Source organism: Lissotriton vulgaris, chromosome 12, assembly GCF_964263255.1.
Source record: "Lissotriton vulgaris chromosome 12, aLisVul1.2, whole genome shotgun sequence".
In the NCBI taxonomy this organism is placed as follows: domain Eukaryota; kingdom Metazoa; phylum Chordata; class Amphibia; order Caudata; family Salamandridae; genus Lissotriton; species Lissotriton vulgaris.
In genome coordinates this window covers 491,469,812-491,486,117 of record NC_141700.1, presented here as the reverse complement: position 1 = coordinate 491,486,117, position 16,306 = coordinate 491,469,812, and the positions used below count along the sequence as shown (strand labels likewise).

General features: G+C 45.3%; 16 non-coding genes across 16 annotated transcripts; all 16 read right to left on the bottom strand.

Moving 5' to 3' along the window:
- Positions 1-641: 641 nt before the first annotated feature.
- Positions 642-756, bottom strand: LOC147677107 (U5 spliceosomal RNA). Its single transcript, XR_015303104.1, has one exon. It is a non-coding gene; the product is annotated as a U5 spliceosomal RNA (small nuclear RNA).
- An 897-nt stretch (positions 757-1,653) lies between these two features.
- On the bottom strand, positions 1,654-1,768 carry LOC147677106 (U5 spliceosomal RNA). Its single transcript, XR_015302832.1, has one exon. It is a non-coding gene; the product is annotated as a U5 spliceosomal RNA (small nuclear RNA).
- Positions 1,769-2,664: 896 nt separating this feature from the next.
- Positions 2,665-2,779, bottom strand: LOC147677105 (U5 spliceosomal RNA). The gene has a single exon (XR_015303103.1). It is a non-coding gene; the product is annotated as a U5 spliceosomal RNA (small nuclear RNA).
- An 897-nt stretch (positions 2,780-3,676) lies between these two features.
- Positions 3,677-3,791, bottom strand: LOC147677104 (U5 spliceosomal RNA). Its single transcript, XR_015303102.1, has one exon. It is a non-coding gene; the product is annotated as a U5 spliceosomal RNA (small nuclear RNA).
- Positions 3,792-4,688: 897 nt separating this feature from the next.
- On the bottom strand, positions 4,689-4,803 carry LOC147677103 (U5 spliceosomal RNA). The gene has a single exon (XR_015303101.1). It is a non-coding gene; the product is annotated as a U5 spliceosomal RNA (small nuclear RNA).
- Positions 4,804-5,700: 897 nt separating this feature from the next.
- LOC147677102 (U5 spliceosomal RNA) lies at positions 5,701-5,815 on the bottom strand. The gene has a single exon (XR_015303100.1). It is a non-coding gene; the product is annotated as a U5 spliceosomal RNA (small nuclear RNA).
- An 897-nt stretch (positions 5,816-6,712) lies between these two features.
- LOC147677101 (U5 spliceosomal RNA) lies at positions 6,713-6,827 on the bottom strand. The gene has a single exon (XR_015303099.1). It is a non-coding gene; the product is annotated as a U5 spliceosomal RNA (small nuclear RNA).
- An 897-nt stretch (positions 6,828-7,724) lies between these two features.
- On the bottom strand, positions 7,725-7,839 carry LOC147677100 (U5 spliceosomal RNA). Its single transcript, XR_015302831.1, has one exon. It is a non-coding gene; the product is annotated as a U5 spliceosomal RNA (small nuclear RNA).
- An 897-nt stretch (positions 7,840-8,736) lies between these two features.
- Positions 8,737-8,851, bottom strand: LOC147677099 (U5 spliceosomal RNA). The gene has a single exon (XR_015302830.1). It is a non-coding gene; the product is annotated as a U5 spliceosomal RNA (small nuclear RNA).
- Positions 8,852-9,748: 897 nt separating this feature from the next.
- LOC147677098 (U5 spliceosomal RNA) lies at positions 9,749-9,863 on the bottom strand. Its single transcript, XR_015302829.1, has one exon. It is a non-coding gene; the product is annotated as a U5 spliceosomal RNA (small nuclear RNA).
- Positions 9,864-10,759: 896 nt separating this feature from the next.
- Positions 10,760-10,874, bottom strand: LOC147677097 (U5 spliceosomal RNA). Its single transcript, XR_015303098.1, has one exon. It is a non-coding gene; the product is annotated as a U5 spliceosomal RNA (small nuclear RNA).
- Positions 10,875-11,771: 897 nt separating this feature from the next.
- Positions 11,772-11,886, bottom strand: LOC147677096 (U5 spliceosomal RNA). Its single transcript, XR_015303096.1, has one exon. It is a non-coding gene; the product is annotated as a U5 spliceosomal RNA (small nuclear RNA).
- An 897-nt stretch (positions 11,887-12,783) lies between these two features.
- LOC147677095 (U5 spliceosomal RNA) lies at positions 12,784-12,898 on the bottom strand. The gene has a single exon (XR_015302828.1). It is a non-coding gene; the product is annotated as a U5 spliceosomal RNA (small nuclear RNA).
- Positions 12,899-13,795: 897 nt separating this feature from the next.
- LOC147677094 (U5 spliceosomal RNA) lies at positions 13,796-13,910 on the bottom strand. Its single transcript, XR_015302827.1, has one exon. It is a non-coding gene; the product is annotated as a U5 spliceosomal RNA (small nuclear RNA).
- An 896-nt stretch (positions 13,911-14,806) lies between these two features.
- Positions 14,807-14,921, bottom strand: LOC147677093 (U5 spliceosomal RNA). The gene has a single exon (XR_015303095.1). It is a non-coding gene; the product is annotated as a U5 spliceosomal RNA (small nuclear RNA).
- An 897-nt stretch (positions 14,922-15,818) lies between these two features.
- Positions 15,819-15,933, bottom strand: LOC147677092 (U5 spliceosomal RNA). Its single transcript, XR_015303094.1, has one exon. It is a non-coding gene; the product is annotated as a U5 spliceosomal RNA (small nuclear RNA).
- Between the last annotated feature and the right edge of the window lie 373 nt (positions 15,934-16,306).

Here is a 16,306-nt window from a genome sequence, read left to right as displayed (position 1 = left end):
GGGCAAGGGGAACGGGAAGCGTGAATCAGGCTTTCACTGAAGTGGCACTGTAGGACTTTCGTCCCCAACGATTTTACGCTTTCCCCACCATCCCTCCAATCGATAGGCTGTGAGCCACCACTGTTCTATGCAAATAGCCATGCACTTTAAGTCCCTTTTTCACACGTATTTTCATTAAAGCTGAATATATAAGTATAGATCTGTATAGGCTGGAGGCACATGAAACAAGACAAACGAGCCCCTTCAAGTGTACCTGAGAGGAATCTGACTCAGGATTGGCCACCCTCTAAGGGCACCCCAACAGGCACAAATAACGGGCAAGTCCTATGAAAAGCGCAGCATGACTCTTGGTGCCACCTTTTAAAAGGAGAGTGACGTCTGGCCTCTGGCAGCAGGAATGTTGAGAAAAGAGAAAATACACTGCCTGCTATCGTGCAGTTTCAAGATAGTCAAGGAAAAGCAATCTCATGCACTGCCCAAGCTCTTTCCCATGATGCACCTCTCCTACACTCTGTCTATGCAAATGAGCAAGCAGAGAGATCAGGAATAAAACACCAAGCTCATGTTCCCTTATAACAGTAGCAGACAACTCCTAAATATTCCCCAACTTCTAATGCTTTTCTTTTAAACAAATGATAAACAGCCTCACCTGTGGTAAGGCTTAAAAAAATTGAATAAACTCGTAAATGTTCCTCTCCACGGAAATCTTTAGTAAAAGGCGAAAGATTTTTTCGTTTTGAAGAGAAACCAGAGTAAGTTAGAATATGGCTCTCTGGGGGTTAGAGGCACCAGATCAAAGACCCTATCATTGCGAGGGTGAGGACCTGAGAGGTATTTGCAGCCTCTAAAAAAGAGGGCAAGAACTAGGCCGGTGAGGGAAACAGGATCAAACTTCAGAGTCTCTGCTCAAAGCACAGAAAAGCAAAAAGGTGGGCAGTTCCAAGTGTCTGCCTGGGAATATGCAAATTCTTTTTGTACACACCTCAGCTCATTAGGAGGTGTCGGGGCTGCTGGGCAAGGGGAACGGGAAGCGTGAATCAGGCTTTCACTGAAGTGGCACTGTAGGACTTTCGTCCCCAACGATTTTACGCTTTCCCCACCATCCCTCCAATCGATAGGCTGTGAGCCACCACTGTTCTATGCAAATAGCCATGCACTTTAAGTCCCTTTTTCACACGTATTTTCATTAAAGCTGAATATATAAGTATAGATCTGTCTAGGCTGGAGGCACATGAAACAAGACAAACGAGCCCCTTCAAGTGTACCTGAGAGGAATCTGACTCAGGATTGGCCACCCTCTAAGGGCACCCCAACAGGCACAAATAACGGGCAAGCCCTATGAAAAGCGCAGCATGACTCTTGGTGCCACCTTTTAAAAGGAGAGTGACGTCTGGCCTCTGGCAGCAGGAATGTTGAGAAAAGAGAAAATACACTGCCTGCTATCGTGCAGTTTCAAGATAGTCAAGGAAAAGCAATCTCATGCACTGCCCAAGCTCTTTCCCATGATGCACCTCTCCTACACTCTGTCTATGCAAATGAGCAAGCAGAGAGATCAGGAATAAAACACCAAGCTCATGTTCCCTTATAACAGTAGCAGACAACTCCTAAATATTCCCCAACTTCTAATGCTTTTCTTTTAAACAAATGATAAACAGCCTCACCTGTGGTAAGGCTTAAAAAAATTGAATAAACTCGTAAATGTTCCTCTACACGAAAATCTTTAGTAAAAGGCGAAAGATTTTTTCGTTTTGAAGAGAAACCAGAGTAAGTTAGAATATGGCTCTCTGGGGGTTAGAGGCACCAGATCAAAGACCCTATCATTGCGAGGGTGAGGACCTGAGAGGTATTTGCAGCCTCTAAAAAAGAGGGCAAGAACTAGGCCGGTGAGGGAAACAGGATCAAACTTCAGAGTCTCTGCTCAAAGCACAGAAAAGCAAAAAGGTGGGCAGTTCCAAGTGTCTGCCTGGGAATATGCAAATTCTTTTTGTACACACCTCAGCTCATTAGGAGGTGTCGGGGCTGCTGGGCAAGGGGAACGGGAAGCGTGAATCAGGCTTTCACTGAAGTGGCACTGTAGGACTTTTGTCCCCAACGATTTTACGCTTTCCCCACCATCCCTCCAATCGATAGGCTGTGAGCCACCACTGTTCTATGCAAATAGCCATGCACTTTAAGTCCCTTTTCACACGTATTTTCATTAAAGCTGAATATATAAGTATAGATCTGTCTAGGCTGGAGGCACATGAAACAAGACAAACGAGCCCCTTCAAGTGTACCTGAGAGGAATCTGACTCAGGATTGGCCACCCTCTAAGAGCACCCCAACAGGCACAAATAACGGGCAAGTCCTATGAAAAGCGCAGCATGACTCTTGGTGCCACCTTTTAAAAGGAGAGTGACGTCTGGCCTCTGGCAGCAGGAATGTTGAGAAAAGAGAAAATACACTGCCTGCTATCGTGCAGTTTCAAGATAGTCAAGGAAAAGCAATCTCATGCACTGCCCAAGCTCTTTCCCATGATGCACCTCTCCTACACTCTGTCTATGCAAATGAGCAAGCAGAGAGATCAGGAATAAAACACCAAGCTCATGTTCCCTTATAACAGTAGCAGACAACTCCTAAATATTCCCCAACTTCTAATGCTTTTCTTTTAAACAAATGATAAACAGCCTCACCTGTGGTAAGGCTTAAAAAAATTGAATAAACTCGTAAATGTTCCTCTCCACGGAAATCTTTAGTAAAAGGCGAAAGATTTTTTCGTTTTGAAGAGAAACCAGAGTAAGTTAGAATATGGCTCTCTGGGGGTTAGAGGCACCAGATCAAAGACCCTATCATTGCGAGGGTGAGGACCTGAGAGGTATTTGCAGCCTCTAAAAAAGAGGGCAAGAACTAGGCCGGTGAGGGAAACAGGATCAAACTTCAGAGTCTCTGCTCACAGCACAGAAAAGCAAAAAGGTGGGCAGTTCCAAGTGTCTGCCTGGGAATATGCAAATTCTTTTTGTACACACCTCAGCTCATTAGGAGGTGTTGGGGCTGCTGGGCAAGGGGAACGGGAAGCGTGAATCAGGCTTTCACTGAAGTGGCACTGTAGGACTTTCGTCCCCAACGATTTTACGCTTTCCCCACCATCCCTCCAATCGATAGGCTGTGAGCCACCACTGTTCTATGCAAATAGCCATGCACTTTAAGTCCCTTTTTCACACGTATTTTCATTAAAGCTGAATATATAAGTATAGATCTGTCTAGGCTGGAGGCACATGAAACAAGACAAACGAGCCCCTTCAAGTGTACCTGAGAGGAATCTGACTCAGGATTGGCCACCCTCTAAGGGCACCCCAACAGGCACAAATAACGGGCAAGTCCTATGAAAAGCGCAGCATGACTCTTGGTGCCACCTTTTAAAAGGAGAGTGACGTCTGGCCTCTGGCAGCAGGAATGTTGAGAAAAGAGAAAATACACTGCCTGCTATCGTGCAGTTTCAAGATAGTCAAGGAAAAGCAATCTCATGCACTGCCCAAGCTCTTTCCCATGATGCACCTCTCCTACACTCTGTCTATGCAAATGAGCAAGCAGAGAGATCAGGAATAAAACACCAAGCTCATGTTCCCTTATAACAGTAGCAGACAACTCCTAAATATTCCCCAACTTCTAATGCTTTTCTTTTAAACAAATGATAAACAGCCTCACCTGTGGTAAGGCTTAAAAAAATTGAATAAACTCGTAAATGTTCCTCTCCACGGAAATCTTTAGTAAAAGGCGAAAGATTTTTTCGTTTTGAAGAGAAACCAGAGTAAGTTAGAATATGGCTCTCTGGGGGTTAGAGGCACCAGATCAAAGACCCTATCATTGCGAGGGTGAGGACCTGAGAGGTATTTGCAGCCTCTAAAAAAGAGGGCAAGAACTAGGCCGGTGAGGGAAACAGGATCAAACTTCAGAGTCTCTGCTCACAGCACAGAAAAGCAAAAAGGTGGGCAGTTCCAAGTGTCTGCCTGGGAATATGCAAATTCTTTTTGTACACACCTCAGCTCATTAGGAGGTGTCGGGGCTGCTGGGCAAGGGGAACGGGAAGCGTGAATCAGGCTTTCACTGAAGTGGCACTGTAGGACTTTCGTCCCCAACGATTTTACGCTTTCCCCACCATCCCTCCAATCGATAGGCTGTGAGCCACCACTGTTCTATGCAAATAGCCATGCACTTTAAGTCCCTTTTTCACACGTATTTTCATTAAAGCTGAATATATAAGTATAGATCTGTATAGGCTGGAGGCACATGAAACAAGACAAACGAGCCCCTTCAAGTGTACCTGAGAGGAATCTGACTCAGGATTGGCCACCCTCTAAGGGCACCCCAACAGGCACAAATAACGGGCAAGTCCTATGAAAAGCGCAGCATGACTCTTGGTGCCACCTTTTAAAAGGAGAGTGACGTCTGGCCTCTGGCAGCAGGAATGTTGAGAAAAGAGAAAATACACTGCCTGCTATCGTGCAGTTTCAAGATAGTCAAGGAAAAGCAATCTCATGCACTGCCCAAGCTCTTTCCCATGATGCACCTCTCCTACACTCTGTCTATGCAAATGAGCAAGCAGAGAGATCAGGAATAAAACACCAAGCTCATGTTCCCTTATAACAGTAGCAGACAACTCCTAAATATTCCCCAACTTCTAATGCTTTTCTTTTAAACAAATGATAAACAGCCTCACCTGTGGTAAGGCTTAAAAAAATTGAATAAACTCGTAAATGTTCCTCTCCACGGAAATCTTTAGTAAAAGGCGAAAGATTTTTTCGTTTTGAAGAGAAACCAGAGTAAGTTAGAATATGGCTCTCTGGGGGTTAGAGGCACCAGATCAAAGACCCTATCATTGCGAGGGTGAGGACCTGAGAGGTATTTGCAGCCTCTAAAAAAGAGGGCAAGAACTAGGCCGGTGAGGGAAACAGGATCAAACTTCAGAGTCTCTGCTCACAGCACAGAAAAGCAAAAAGGTGGGCAGTTCCAAGTGTCTGCCTGGGAATATGCAAATTCTTTTTGTACACACCTCAGCTCATTAGGAGGTGTCGGGGCTGCTGGGCAAGGGGAACGGGAAGCGTGAATCAGGCTTTCACTGAAGTGGCACTGTAGGACTTTCGTCCCCAACGATTTTACGCTTTCCCCACCATCCCTCCAATCGATAGGCTGTGAGCCACCACTGTTCTATGCAAATAGCCATGCACTTTAAGTCCCTTTTTCACACGTATTTTCATTAAAGCTGAATATATAAGTATAGATCTGTCTAGGCTGGAGGCACATGAAACAAGACAAACGAGCCCCTTCAAGTGTACCTGAGAGGAATCTGACTCAGGATTGGCCACCCTCTATGGGCACCCCAACAGGCACAAATAACGGGCAAGTCCTATGAAAAGCGCAGCATGACTCTTGGTGCCACCTTTTAAAAGGAGAGTGACGTCTGGCCTCTGGCAGCAGGAATGTTGAGAAAAGAGAAAATACACTGCCTGCTATCGTGCAGTTTCAAGATAGTCAAGGAAAAGCAATCTCATGCACTGCCCAAGCTCTTTCCCATGATGCACCTCTCCTACACTCTGTCTATGCAAATGAGCAAGCAGAGAGATCAGGAATAAAACACCAAGCTCATGTTCCCTTATAACAGTAGCAGACAACTCCTAAATATTCCCCAACTTCTAATGCTTTTCTTTTAAACAAATGATAAACAGCCTCACCTGTGGTAAGGCTTAAAAAAATTGAATAAACTCGTAAATGTTCCTCTCCACGGAAATCTTTAGTAAAAGGCGAAAGATTTTTTCGTTTTGAAGAGAAACCAGAGTAAGTTAGAATATGGCTCTCTGGGGGTTAGAGGCACCAGATCAAAGACCCTATCATTGCGAGGGTGAGGACCTGAGAGGTATTTGCAGCCTCTAAAAAAGAGGGCAAGAACTAGGCCGGTGAGGGAAACAGGATCAAACTTCAGAGTCTCTGCTCACAGCACAGAAAAGCAAAAAGGTGGGCAGTTCCAAGTGTCTGCCTGGGAATATGCAAATTCTTTTTGTACACACCTCAGCTCATTAGGAGGTGTCGGGGCTGCTGGGCAAGGGGAACGGGAAGCGTGAATCAGGCTTTCACTGAAGTGGCACTGTAGGACTTTCGTCCCCAACGATTTTACGCTTTCCCCACCATCCCTCCAATCGATAGGCTGTGAGCCACCACTGTTCTATGCAAATAGCCATGCACTTTAAGTCCCTTTTTCACACGTATTTTCATTAAAGCTGAATATATAAGTATAGATCTGTATAGGCTGGAGGCACATGAAACAAGACAAACGAGCCCCTTCAAGTGTACCTGAGAGGAATCTGACTCAGGATTGGCCACCCTCTAAGGGCACCCCAAGAGGCACAAATAACGGGCAAGTCCTATGAAAAGCGCAGCATGACTCTTGGTGCCACCTTTTAAAAGGAGAGTGACGTCTGGCCTCTGGCAGCAGGAATGTTGAGAAAAGAGAAAATACACTGCCTGCTATCGTGCAGTTTCAAGATAGTCAAGGAAAAGCAATCTCATGCACTGCCCAAGCTCTTTCCCATGATGCACCTCTCCTACACTCTGTCTATGCAAATGAGCAAGCAGAGAGATCAGGAATAAAACACCAAGCTCATGTTCCCTTATAACAGTAGCAGACAACTCCTAAATATTCCCCAACTTCTAATGCTTTTCTTTTAAACAAATGATAAACAGCCTCACCTGTGGTAAGGCTTAAAAAAATTGAATAAACTCGTAAATGTTCCTCTCCACGGAAATCTTTAGTAAAAGGCGAAAGATTTTTTCGTTTTGAAGAGAAACCAGAGTAAGTTAGAATATGGCTCTCTGGGGGTTAGAGGCACCAGATCAAAGACCCTATCATTGCGAGGGTGAGGACCTGAGAGGTATTTGCAGCCTCTAAAAAAGAGGGCAAGAACTAGGCCGGTGAGGGAAACAGGATCAAACTTCAGAGTCTCTGCTCAAAGCACAGAAAAGCAAAAAGGTGGGCAGTTCCAAGTGTCTGCCTGGGAATATGCAAATTCTTTTTGTACACACCTCAGCTCATTAGGAGGTGTCGGGGCTGCTGGGCAAGGGGAACGGGAAGCGTGAATCAGGCTTTCACTGAAGTGGCACTGTAGGACTTTCGTCCCCAACGATTTTACGCTTTCCCCACCATCCCTCCAATCGATAGGCTGTGAGCCACCACTGTTCTATGCAAATAGCCATGCACTTTAAGTCCCTTTTTCACACGTATTTTCATTAAAGCTGAATATATAAGTATAGATCTGTCTAGGCTGGAGGCACATGAAACAAGACAAACGAGCCCCTTCAAGTGTACCTGAGAGGAATCTGACTCAGGATTGGCCACCCTCTAAGGGCACCCCAACAGGCACAAATAACGGGCAAGCCCTATGAAAAGCGCAGCATGACTCTTGGTGCCACCTTTTAAAAGGAGAGTGACGTCTGGCCTCTGGCAGCAGGAATGTTGAGAAAGGAGAAAATACACTGCCTGCTATCGTGCAGTTTCAAGATAGTCAAGGAAAAGCAATCTCATGCACTGCCCAAGCTCTTTCCCATGATGCACCTCTCCTACACTCTGTCTGTGCAAATGAGCAAGCAGAGAGATCAGGAATAAAACACCAAGCTCATGTTCCCTTATAACAGTAGCAGACAACTCCTAAATATTCCCCAACTTCTAATGCTTTTCTTTTAAACAAATGATAAACAGCCTCACCTGTGGTAAGGCTTAAAAAAATTGAATAAACTCGTAAATGTTCCTCTACACGAAAATCTTTAGTAAAAGGCGAAAGATTTTTTCGTTTTGAAGAGAAACCAGAGTAAGTTAGAATATGGCTCTCTGGGGGTTAGAGGCACCAGATCAAAGACCCTATCATTGCGAGGGTGAGGACCTGAGAGGTATTTGCAGCCTCTAAAAAAGAGGGCAAGAACTAGGCCGGTGAGGGAAACAGGATCAAACTTCAGAGTCTCTGCTCAAAGCACAGAAAAGCAAAAAGGTGGGCAGTTCCAAGTGTCTGCCTGGGAATATGCAAATTCTTTTTGTACACACCTCAGCTCATTAGGAGGTGTCGGGGCTGCTGGGCAAGGGGAACGGGAAGCGTGAATCAGGCTTTCACTGAAGTGGCACTGTAGGACTTTCGTCCCCAACGATTTTACGCTTTCCCCACCATCCCTCCAATCGATAGGCTGTGAGCCACCACTGTTCTATGCAAATAGCCATGCACTTTAAGTCCCTTTTTCACACGTATTTTCATTAAAGCTGAATATATAAGTATAGATCTGTCTAGGCTGGAGGCACATGAAACAAGACAAACGAGCCCCTTCAAGTGTACCTGAGAGGAATCTGACTCAGGATTGGCCACCCTCTAAGGGCACCCCAACAGGCACAAATAACGGGCAAGCCCTATGAAAAGCGCAGCATGACTCTTGGTGCCACCTTTTAAAAGGAGAGTGACGTCTGGCCTCTGGCAGCAGGAATGTTGAGAAAAGAGAAAATACACTGCCTGCTATCGTGCAGTTTCAAGATAGTCAAGGAAAAGCAATCTCATGCACTGCCCAAGCTCTTTCCCATGATGCACCTCTCCTACACTCTGTCTATGCAAATGAGCAAGCAGAGAGATCAGGAATAAAACACCAAGCTCATGTTCCCTTATAACAGTAGCAGACAACTCCTAAATATTCCCCAACTTCTAATGCTTTTCTTTTAAACAAATGATAAACAGCCTCACCTGTGGTAAGGCTTAAAAAAATTGAATAAACTCGTAAATGTTCCTCTACACGAAAATCTTTAGTAAAAGGCGAAAGATTTTTTCGTTTTGAAGAGAAACCAGAGTAAGTTAGAATATGGCTCTCTGGGGGTTAGAGGCACCAGATCAAAGACCCTATCATTGCGAGGGTGAGGACCTGAGAGGTATTTGCAGCCTCTAAAAAAGAGGGCAAGAACTAGGCCGGTGAGGGAAACAGGATCAAACTTCAGAGTCTCTGCTCAAAGCACAGAAAAGCAAAAAGGTGGGCAGTTCCAAGTGTCTGCCTGGGAATATGCAAATTCTTTTTGTACACACCTCAGCTCATTAGGAGGTGTCGGGGCTGCTGGGCAAGGGGAACGGGAAGCGTGAATCAGGCTTTCACTGAAGTGGCACTGTAGGACTTTCGTCCCCAACGATTTTACGCTTTCCCCACCATCCCTCCAATCGATAGGCTGTGAGCCACCACTGTTCTATGCAAATAGCCATGCACTTTAAGTCCCTTTTTCACACGTATTTTCATTAAAGCTGAATATATAAGTATAGATCTGTCTAGGCTGGAGGCACATGAAACAAGACAAACGAGCCCCTTCAAGTGTACCTGAGAGGAATCTGACTCAGGATTGGCCACCCTCTAAGGGCACCCCAACAGGCACAAATAACGGGCAAGCCCTATGAAAAGCGCAGCATGACTCTTGGTGCCACCTTTTAAAAGGAGAGTGACGTCTGGCCTCTGGCAGCAGGAATGTTGAGAAAAGAGAAAATACACTGCCTGCTATCGTGCAGTTTCAAGATAGTCAAGGAAAAGCAATCTCATGCACTGCCCAAGCTCTTTCCCATGATGCACCTCTCCTACACTCTGTCTATGCAAATGAGCAAGCAGAGAGATCAGGAATAAAACACCAAGCTCATGTTCCCTTATAACAGTAGCAGACAACTCCTAAATATTCCCCAACTTCTAATGCTTTTCTTTTAAACAAATGATAAACAGCCTCACCTGTGGTAAGGCTTAAAAAAATTGAATAAACTCGTAAATGTTCCTCTACACGAAAATCTTTAGTAAAAGGCGAAAGATTTTTTCGTTTTGAAGAGAAACCAGAGTAAGTTAGAATATGGCTCTCTGGGGGTTAGAGGCACCAGATCAAAGACCCTATCATTGCGAGGGTGAGGACCTGAGAGGTATTTGCAGCCTCTAAAAAAGAGGGCAAGAACTAGGCCGGTGAGGGAAACAGGATCAAACTTCAGAGTCTCTGCTCAAAGCACAGAAAAGCAAAAAGGTGGGCAGTTCCAAGTGTCTGCCTGGGAATATGCAAATTCTTTTTGTACACACCTCAGCTCATTAGGAGGTGTCGGGGCTGCTGGGCAAGGGGAACGGGAAGCGTGAATCAGGCTTTCACTGAAGTGGCACTGTAGGACTTTTGTCCCCAACGATTTTACGCTTTCCCCACCATCCCTCCAATCGATAGGCTGTGAGCCACCACTGTTCTATGCAAATAGCCATGCACTTTAAGTCCCTTTTCACACGTATTTTCATTAAAGCTGAATATATAAGTATAGATCTGTCTAGGCTGGAGGCACATGAAACAAGACAAACGAGCCCCTTCAAGTGTACCTGAGAGGAATCTGACTCAGGATTGGCCACCCTCTAAGGGCACCCCAACAGGCACAAATAACGGGCAAGTCCTATGAAAAGCGCAGCATGACTCTTGGTGCCACCTTTTAAAAGGAGAGTGACGTCTGGCCTCTGGCAGCAGGAATGTTGAGAAAAGAGAAAATACACTGCCTGCTATCGTGCAGTTTCAAGATAGTCAAGGAAAAGCAATCTCATGCACTGCCCAAGCTCTTTCCCATGATGCACCTCTCCTACACTCTGTCTATGCAAATGAGCAAGCAGAGAGATCAGGAATAAAACACCAAGCTCATGTTCCCTTATAACAGTAGCAGACAACTCCTAAATATTCCCCAACTTCTAATGCTTTTCTTTTAAACAAATGATAAACAGCCTCACCTGTGGTAAGGCTTAAAAAAATTGAATAAACTCGTAAATGTTCCTCTCCACGGAAATCTTTAGTAAAAGGCGAAAGATTTTTTCGTTTTGAAGAGAAACCAGAGTAAGTTAGAATATGGCTCTCTGGGGGTTAGAGGCACCAGATCAAAGACCCTATCATTGCGAGGGTGAGGACCTGAGAGGTATTTGCAGCCTCTAAAAAAGAGGGCAAGAACTAGGCCGGTGAGGGAAACAGGATCAAACTTCAGAGTCTCTGCTCACAGCACAGAAAAGCAAAAAGGTGGGCAGTTCCAAGTGTCTGCCTGGGAATATGCAAATTCTTTTTGTACACACCTCAGCTCATTAGGAGGTGTCGGGGCTGCTGGGCAAGGGGAACGGGAAGCGTGAATCAGGCTTTCACTGAAGTGGCACTGTAGGACTTTCGTCCCCAACGATTTTACGCTTTCCCCACCATCCCTCCAATCGATAGGCTGTGAGCCACCACTGTTCTATGCAAATAGCCATGCACTTTAAGTCCCTTTTTCACACGTATTTTCATTAAAGCTGAATATATAAGTATAGATCTGTATAGGCTGGAGGCACATGAAACAAGACAAACGAGCCCCTTCAAGTGTACCTGAGAGGAATCTGACTCAGGATTGGCCACCCTCTAAGGGCACCCCAACAGGCACAAATAACGGGCAAGTCCTATGAAAAGCGCAGCATGACTCTTGGTGCCACCTTTTAAAAGGAGAGTGACGTCTGGCCTCTGGCAGCAGGAATGTTGAGAAAAGAGAAAATACACTGCCTGCTATCGTGCAGTTTCAAGATAGTCAAGGAAAAGCAATCTCATGCACTGCCCAAGCTCTTTCCCATGATGCACCTCTCCTACACTCTGTCTATGCAAATGAGCAAGCAGAGAGATCAGGAATAAAACACCAAGCTCATGTTCCCTTATAACAGTAGCAGACAACTCCTAAATATTCCCCAACTTCTAATGCTTTTCTTTTAAACAAATGATAAACAGCCTCACCTGTGGTAAGGCTTAAAAAAATTGAATAAACTCGTAAATGTTCCTCTCCACGGAAATCTTTAGTAAAAGGCGAAAGATTTTTTCGTTTTGAAGAGAAACCAGAGTAAGTTAGAATATGGCTCTCTGGGGGTTAGAGGCACCAGATCAAAGACCCTATCATTGCGAGGGTGAGGACCTGAGAGGTATTTGCAGCCTCTAAAAAAGAGGGCAAGAACTAGGCCGGTGAGGGAAACAGGATCAAACTTCAGAGTCTCTGCTCAAAGCACAGAAAAGCAAAAAGGTGGGCAGTTCCAAGTGTCTGCCTGGGAATATGCAAATTCTTTTTGTACACACCTCAGCTCATTAGGAGGTGTCGGGGCTGCTGGGCAAGGGGAACGGGAAGCGTGAATCAGGCTTTCACTGAAGTGGCACTGTAGGACTTTCGTCCCCAACGATTTTACGCTTTCCCCACCATCCCTCCAATCGATAGGCTGTGAGCCACCACTGTTCTATGCAAATAGCCATGCACTTTAAGTCCCTTTTTCACACGTATTTTCATTAAAGCTGAATATATAAGTATAGATCTGTCTAGGCTGGAGGCACATGAAACAAGACAAACGAGCCCCTTCAAGTGTACCTGAGAGGAATCTGACTCAGGATTGGCCACCCTCTAAGGGCACCCCAACAGGCACAAATAACGGGCAAGCCCTATGAAAAGCGCAGCATGACTCTTGGTGCCACCTTTTAAAAGGAGAGTGACGTCTGGCCTCTGGCAGCAGGAATGTTGAGAAAAGAGAAAATACACTGCCTGCTATCGTGCAGTTTCAAGATAGTCAAGGAAAAGCAATCTCATGCACTGCCCAAGCTCTTTCCCATGATGCACCTCTCCTACACTCTGTCTATGCAAATGAGCAAGCAGAGAGATCAGGAATAAAACACCAAGCTCATGTTCCCTTATAACAGTAGCAGACAACTCCTAAATATTCCCCAACTTCTAATGCTTTTCTTTTAAACAAATGATAAACAGCCTCACCTGTGGTAAGGCTTAAAAAAATTGAATAAACTCGTAAATGTTCCTCTACACGAAAATCTTTAGTAAAAGGCGAAAGATTTTTTCGTTTTGAAGAGAAACCAGAGTAAGTTAGAATATGGCTCTCTGGGGGTTAGAGGCACCAGATCAAAGACCCTATCATTGCGAGGGTGAGGACCTGAGAGGTATTTGCAGCCTCTAAAAAAGAGGGCAAGAACTAGGCCGGTGAGGGAAACAGGATCAAACTTCAGAGTCTCTGCTCAAAGCACAGAAAAGCAAAAAGGTGGGCAGTTCCAAGTGTCTGCCTGGGAATATGCAAATTCTTTTTGTACACACCTCAGCTCATTAGGAGGTGTCGGGGCTGCTGGGCAAGGGGAACGGGAAGCGTGAATCAGGCTTTCACTGAAGTGGCACTGTAGGACTTTCGTCCCCAACGATTTTACGCTTTCCCCACCATCCCTCCAATCGATAGGCTGTGAGCCACCACTGTTCTATGCAAATAGCCATGCACTTTAAGTCCCTTTTTCACACGTATTTTCATTAAAGCTGAATATATAAGTATAGATCTGTCTAGGCTGGAGGCACATGAAACAAGACAAACGAGCCCCTTCAAGTGTACCTGAGAGGAATCTGACTCAGGATTGGCCACCCTCTAAGGGCACCCCAACAGGCACAAATAACGGGCAAGCCCTATGAAAAGCGCAGCATGACTCTTGGTGCCACCTTTTAAAAGGAGAGTGACGTCTGGCCTCTGGCAGCAGGAATGTTGAGAAAAGAGAAAATACACTGCCTGCTATCGTGCAGTTTCAAGATAGTCAAGGAAAAGCAATCTCATGCACTGCCCAAGCTCTTTCCCATGATGCACCTCTCCTACACTCTGTCTATGCAAATGAGCAAGCAGAGAGATCAGGAATAAAACACCAAGCTCATGTTCCCTTATAACAGTAGCAGACAACTCCTAAATATTCCCCAACTTCTAATGCTTTTCTTTTAAACAAATGATAAACAGCCTCACCTGTGGTAAGGCTTAAAAAAATTGAATAAACTCGTAAATGTTCCTCTACACGAAAATCTTTAGTAAAAGGCGAAAGATTTTTTCGTTTTGAAGAGAAACCAGAGTAAGTTAGAATATGGCTCTCTGGGGGTTAGAGGCACCAGATCAAAGACCCTATCATTGCGAGGGTGAGGACCTGAGAGGTATTTGCAGCCTCTAAAAAAGAGGGCAAGAACTAGGCCGGTGAGGGAAACAGGATCAAACTTCAGAGTCTCTGCTCAAAGCACAGAAAAGCAAAAAGGTGGGCAGTTCCAAGTGTCTGCCTGGGAATATGCAAATTCTTTTTGTACACACCTCAGCTCATTAGGAGGTGTCGGGGCTGCTGGGCAAGGGGAACGGGAAGCGTGAATCAGGCTTTCACTGAAGTGGCACTGTAGGACTTTTGTCCCCAACGATTTTACGCTTTCCCCACCATCCCTCCAATCGATAGGCTGTGAGCCACCACTGTTCTATGCAAATAGCCATGCACTTTAAGTCCCTTTTCACACGTATTTTCATTAAAGCTGAATATATAAGTATAGATCTGTCTAGGCTGGAGGCACATGAAACAAGACAAACGAGCCCCTTCAAGTGTACCTGAGAGGAATCTGACTCAGGATTGGCCACCCTCTAAGAGCACCCCAACAGGCACAAATAACGGGCAAGTCCTATGAAAAGCGCAGCATGACTCTTGGTGCCACCTTTTAAAAGGAGAGTGACGTCTGGCCTCTGGCAGCAGGAATGTTGAGAAAAGAGAAAATACACTGCCTGCTATCGTGCAGTTTCAAGATAGTCAAGGAAAAGCAATCTCATGCACTGCCCAAGCTCTTTCCCATGATGCACCTCTCCTACACTCTGTCTATGCAAATGAGCAAGCAGAGAGATCAGGAATAAAACACCAAGCTCATGTTCCCTTATAACAGTAGCAGACAACTCCTAAATATTCCCCAACTTCTAATGCTTTTCTTTTAAACAAATGATAAACAGCCTCACCTGTGGTAAGGCTTAAAAAAATTGAATAAACTCGTAAATGTTCCTCTCCACGGAAATCTTTAGTAAAAGGCGAAAGATTTTTTCGTTTTGAAGAGAAACCAGAGTAAGTTAGAATATGGCTCTCTGGGGGTTAGAGGCACCAGATCAAAGACCCTATCATTGCGAGGGTGAGGACCTGAGAGGTATTTGCAGCCTCTAAAAAAGAGGGCAAGAACTAGGCCGGTGAGGGAAACAGGATCAAACTTCAGAGTCTCTGCTCACAGCACAGAAAAGCAAAAAGGTGGGCAGTTCCAAGTGTCTGCCTGGGAATATGCAAATTCTTTTTGTACACACCTCAGCTCATTAGGAGGTGTTGGGGCTGCTGGGCAAGGGGAACGGGAAGCGTGAATCAGGCTTTCACTGAAGTGGCACTGTAGGACTTTCGTCCCCAACGATTTTACGCTTTCCCCACCATCCCTCCAATCGATAGGCTGTGAGCCACCACTGTTCTATGCAAATAGCCATGCACTTTAAGTCCCTTTTTCACACGTATTTTCATTAAAGCTGAATATATAAGTATAGATCTGTCTAGGCTGGAGGCACATGAAACAAGACAAACGAGCCCCTTCAAGTGTACCTGAGAGGAATCTGACTCAGGATTGGCCACCCTCTAAGGGCACCCCAACAGGCACAAATAACGGGCAAGTCCTATGAAAAGCGCAGCATGACTCTTGGTGCCACCTTTTAAAAGGAGAGTGACGTCTGGCCTCTGGCAGCAGGAATGTTGAGAAAAGAGAAAATACACTGCCTGCTATCGTGCAGTTTCAAGATAGTCAAGGAAAAGCAATCTCATGCACTGCCCAAGCTCTTTCCCATGATGCACCTCTCCTACACTCTGTCTATGCAAATGAGCAAGCAGAGAGATCAGGAATAAAACACCAAGCTCATGTTCCCTTATAACAGTAGCAGACAACTCCTAAATATTCCCCAACGTCTAATGCTTTTCTTTTAAACAAATGATAAACAGCCTCACCTGTGGTAAGGCTTAAAAAAATTGAATAAACTCGTAAATGTTCCTCTCCACGGAAATCTTTAGTAAAAGGCGAAAGATTTTTTCGTTTTGAAGAGAAACCAGAGTAAGTTAGAATATGGCTCTCTGGGGGTTAGAGGCACCAGATCAAAGACCCTATCATTGCGAGGGTGAGGACCTGAGAGGTATTTGCAGCCTCTAAAAAAGAGGGCAAGAACTAGGCCGGTGAGGGAAACAGGATCAAACTTCAGAGTCTCTGCTCACAGCACAGAAAAGCAAAAAGGTGGGCAGTTCCAAGTGTCTGCCTGGGAATATGCAAATTCTTTTTGTACACACCTCAGCTCATTAGGAGGTGTCGGGGCTGCTGGGCAAGGGGAACGGGAAGCGTGAATCAGGCTTTCACTGAAGTGGCACTGTAGGACTTTCGTCCCCAACGATTTTACGCTTTCCCCACCATCCCTCCAATCGATAGGCTGTGAGCCA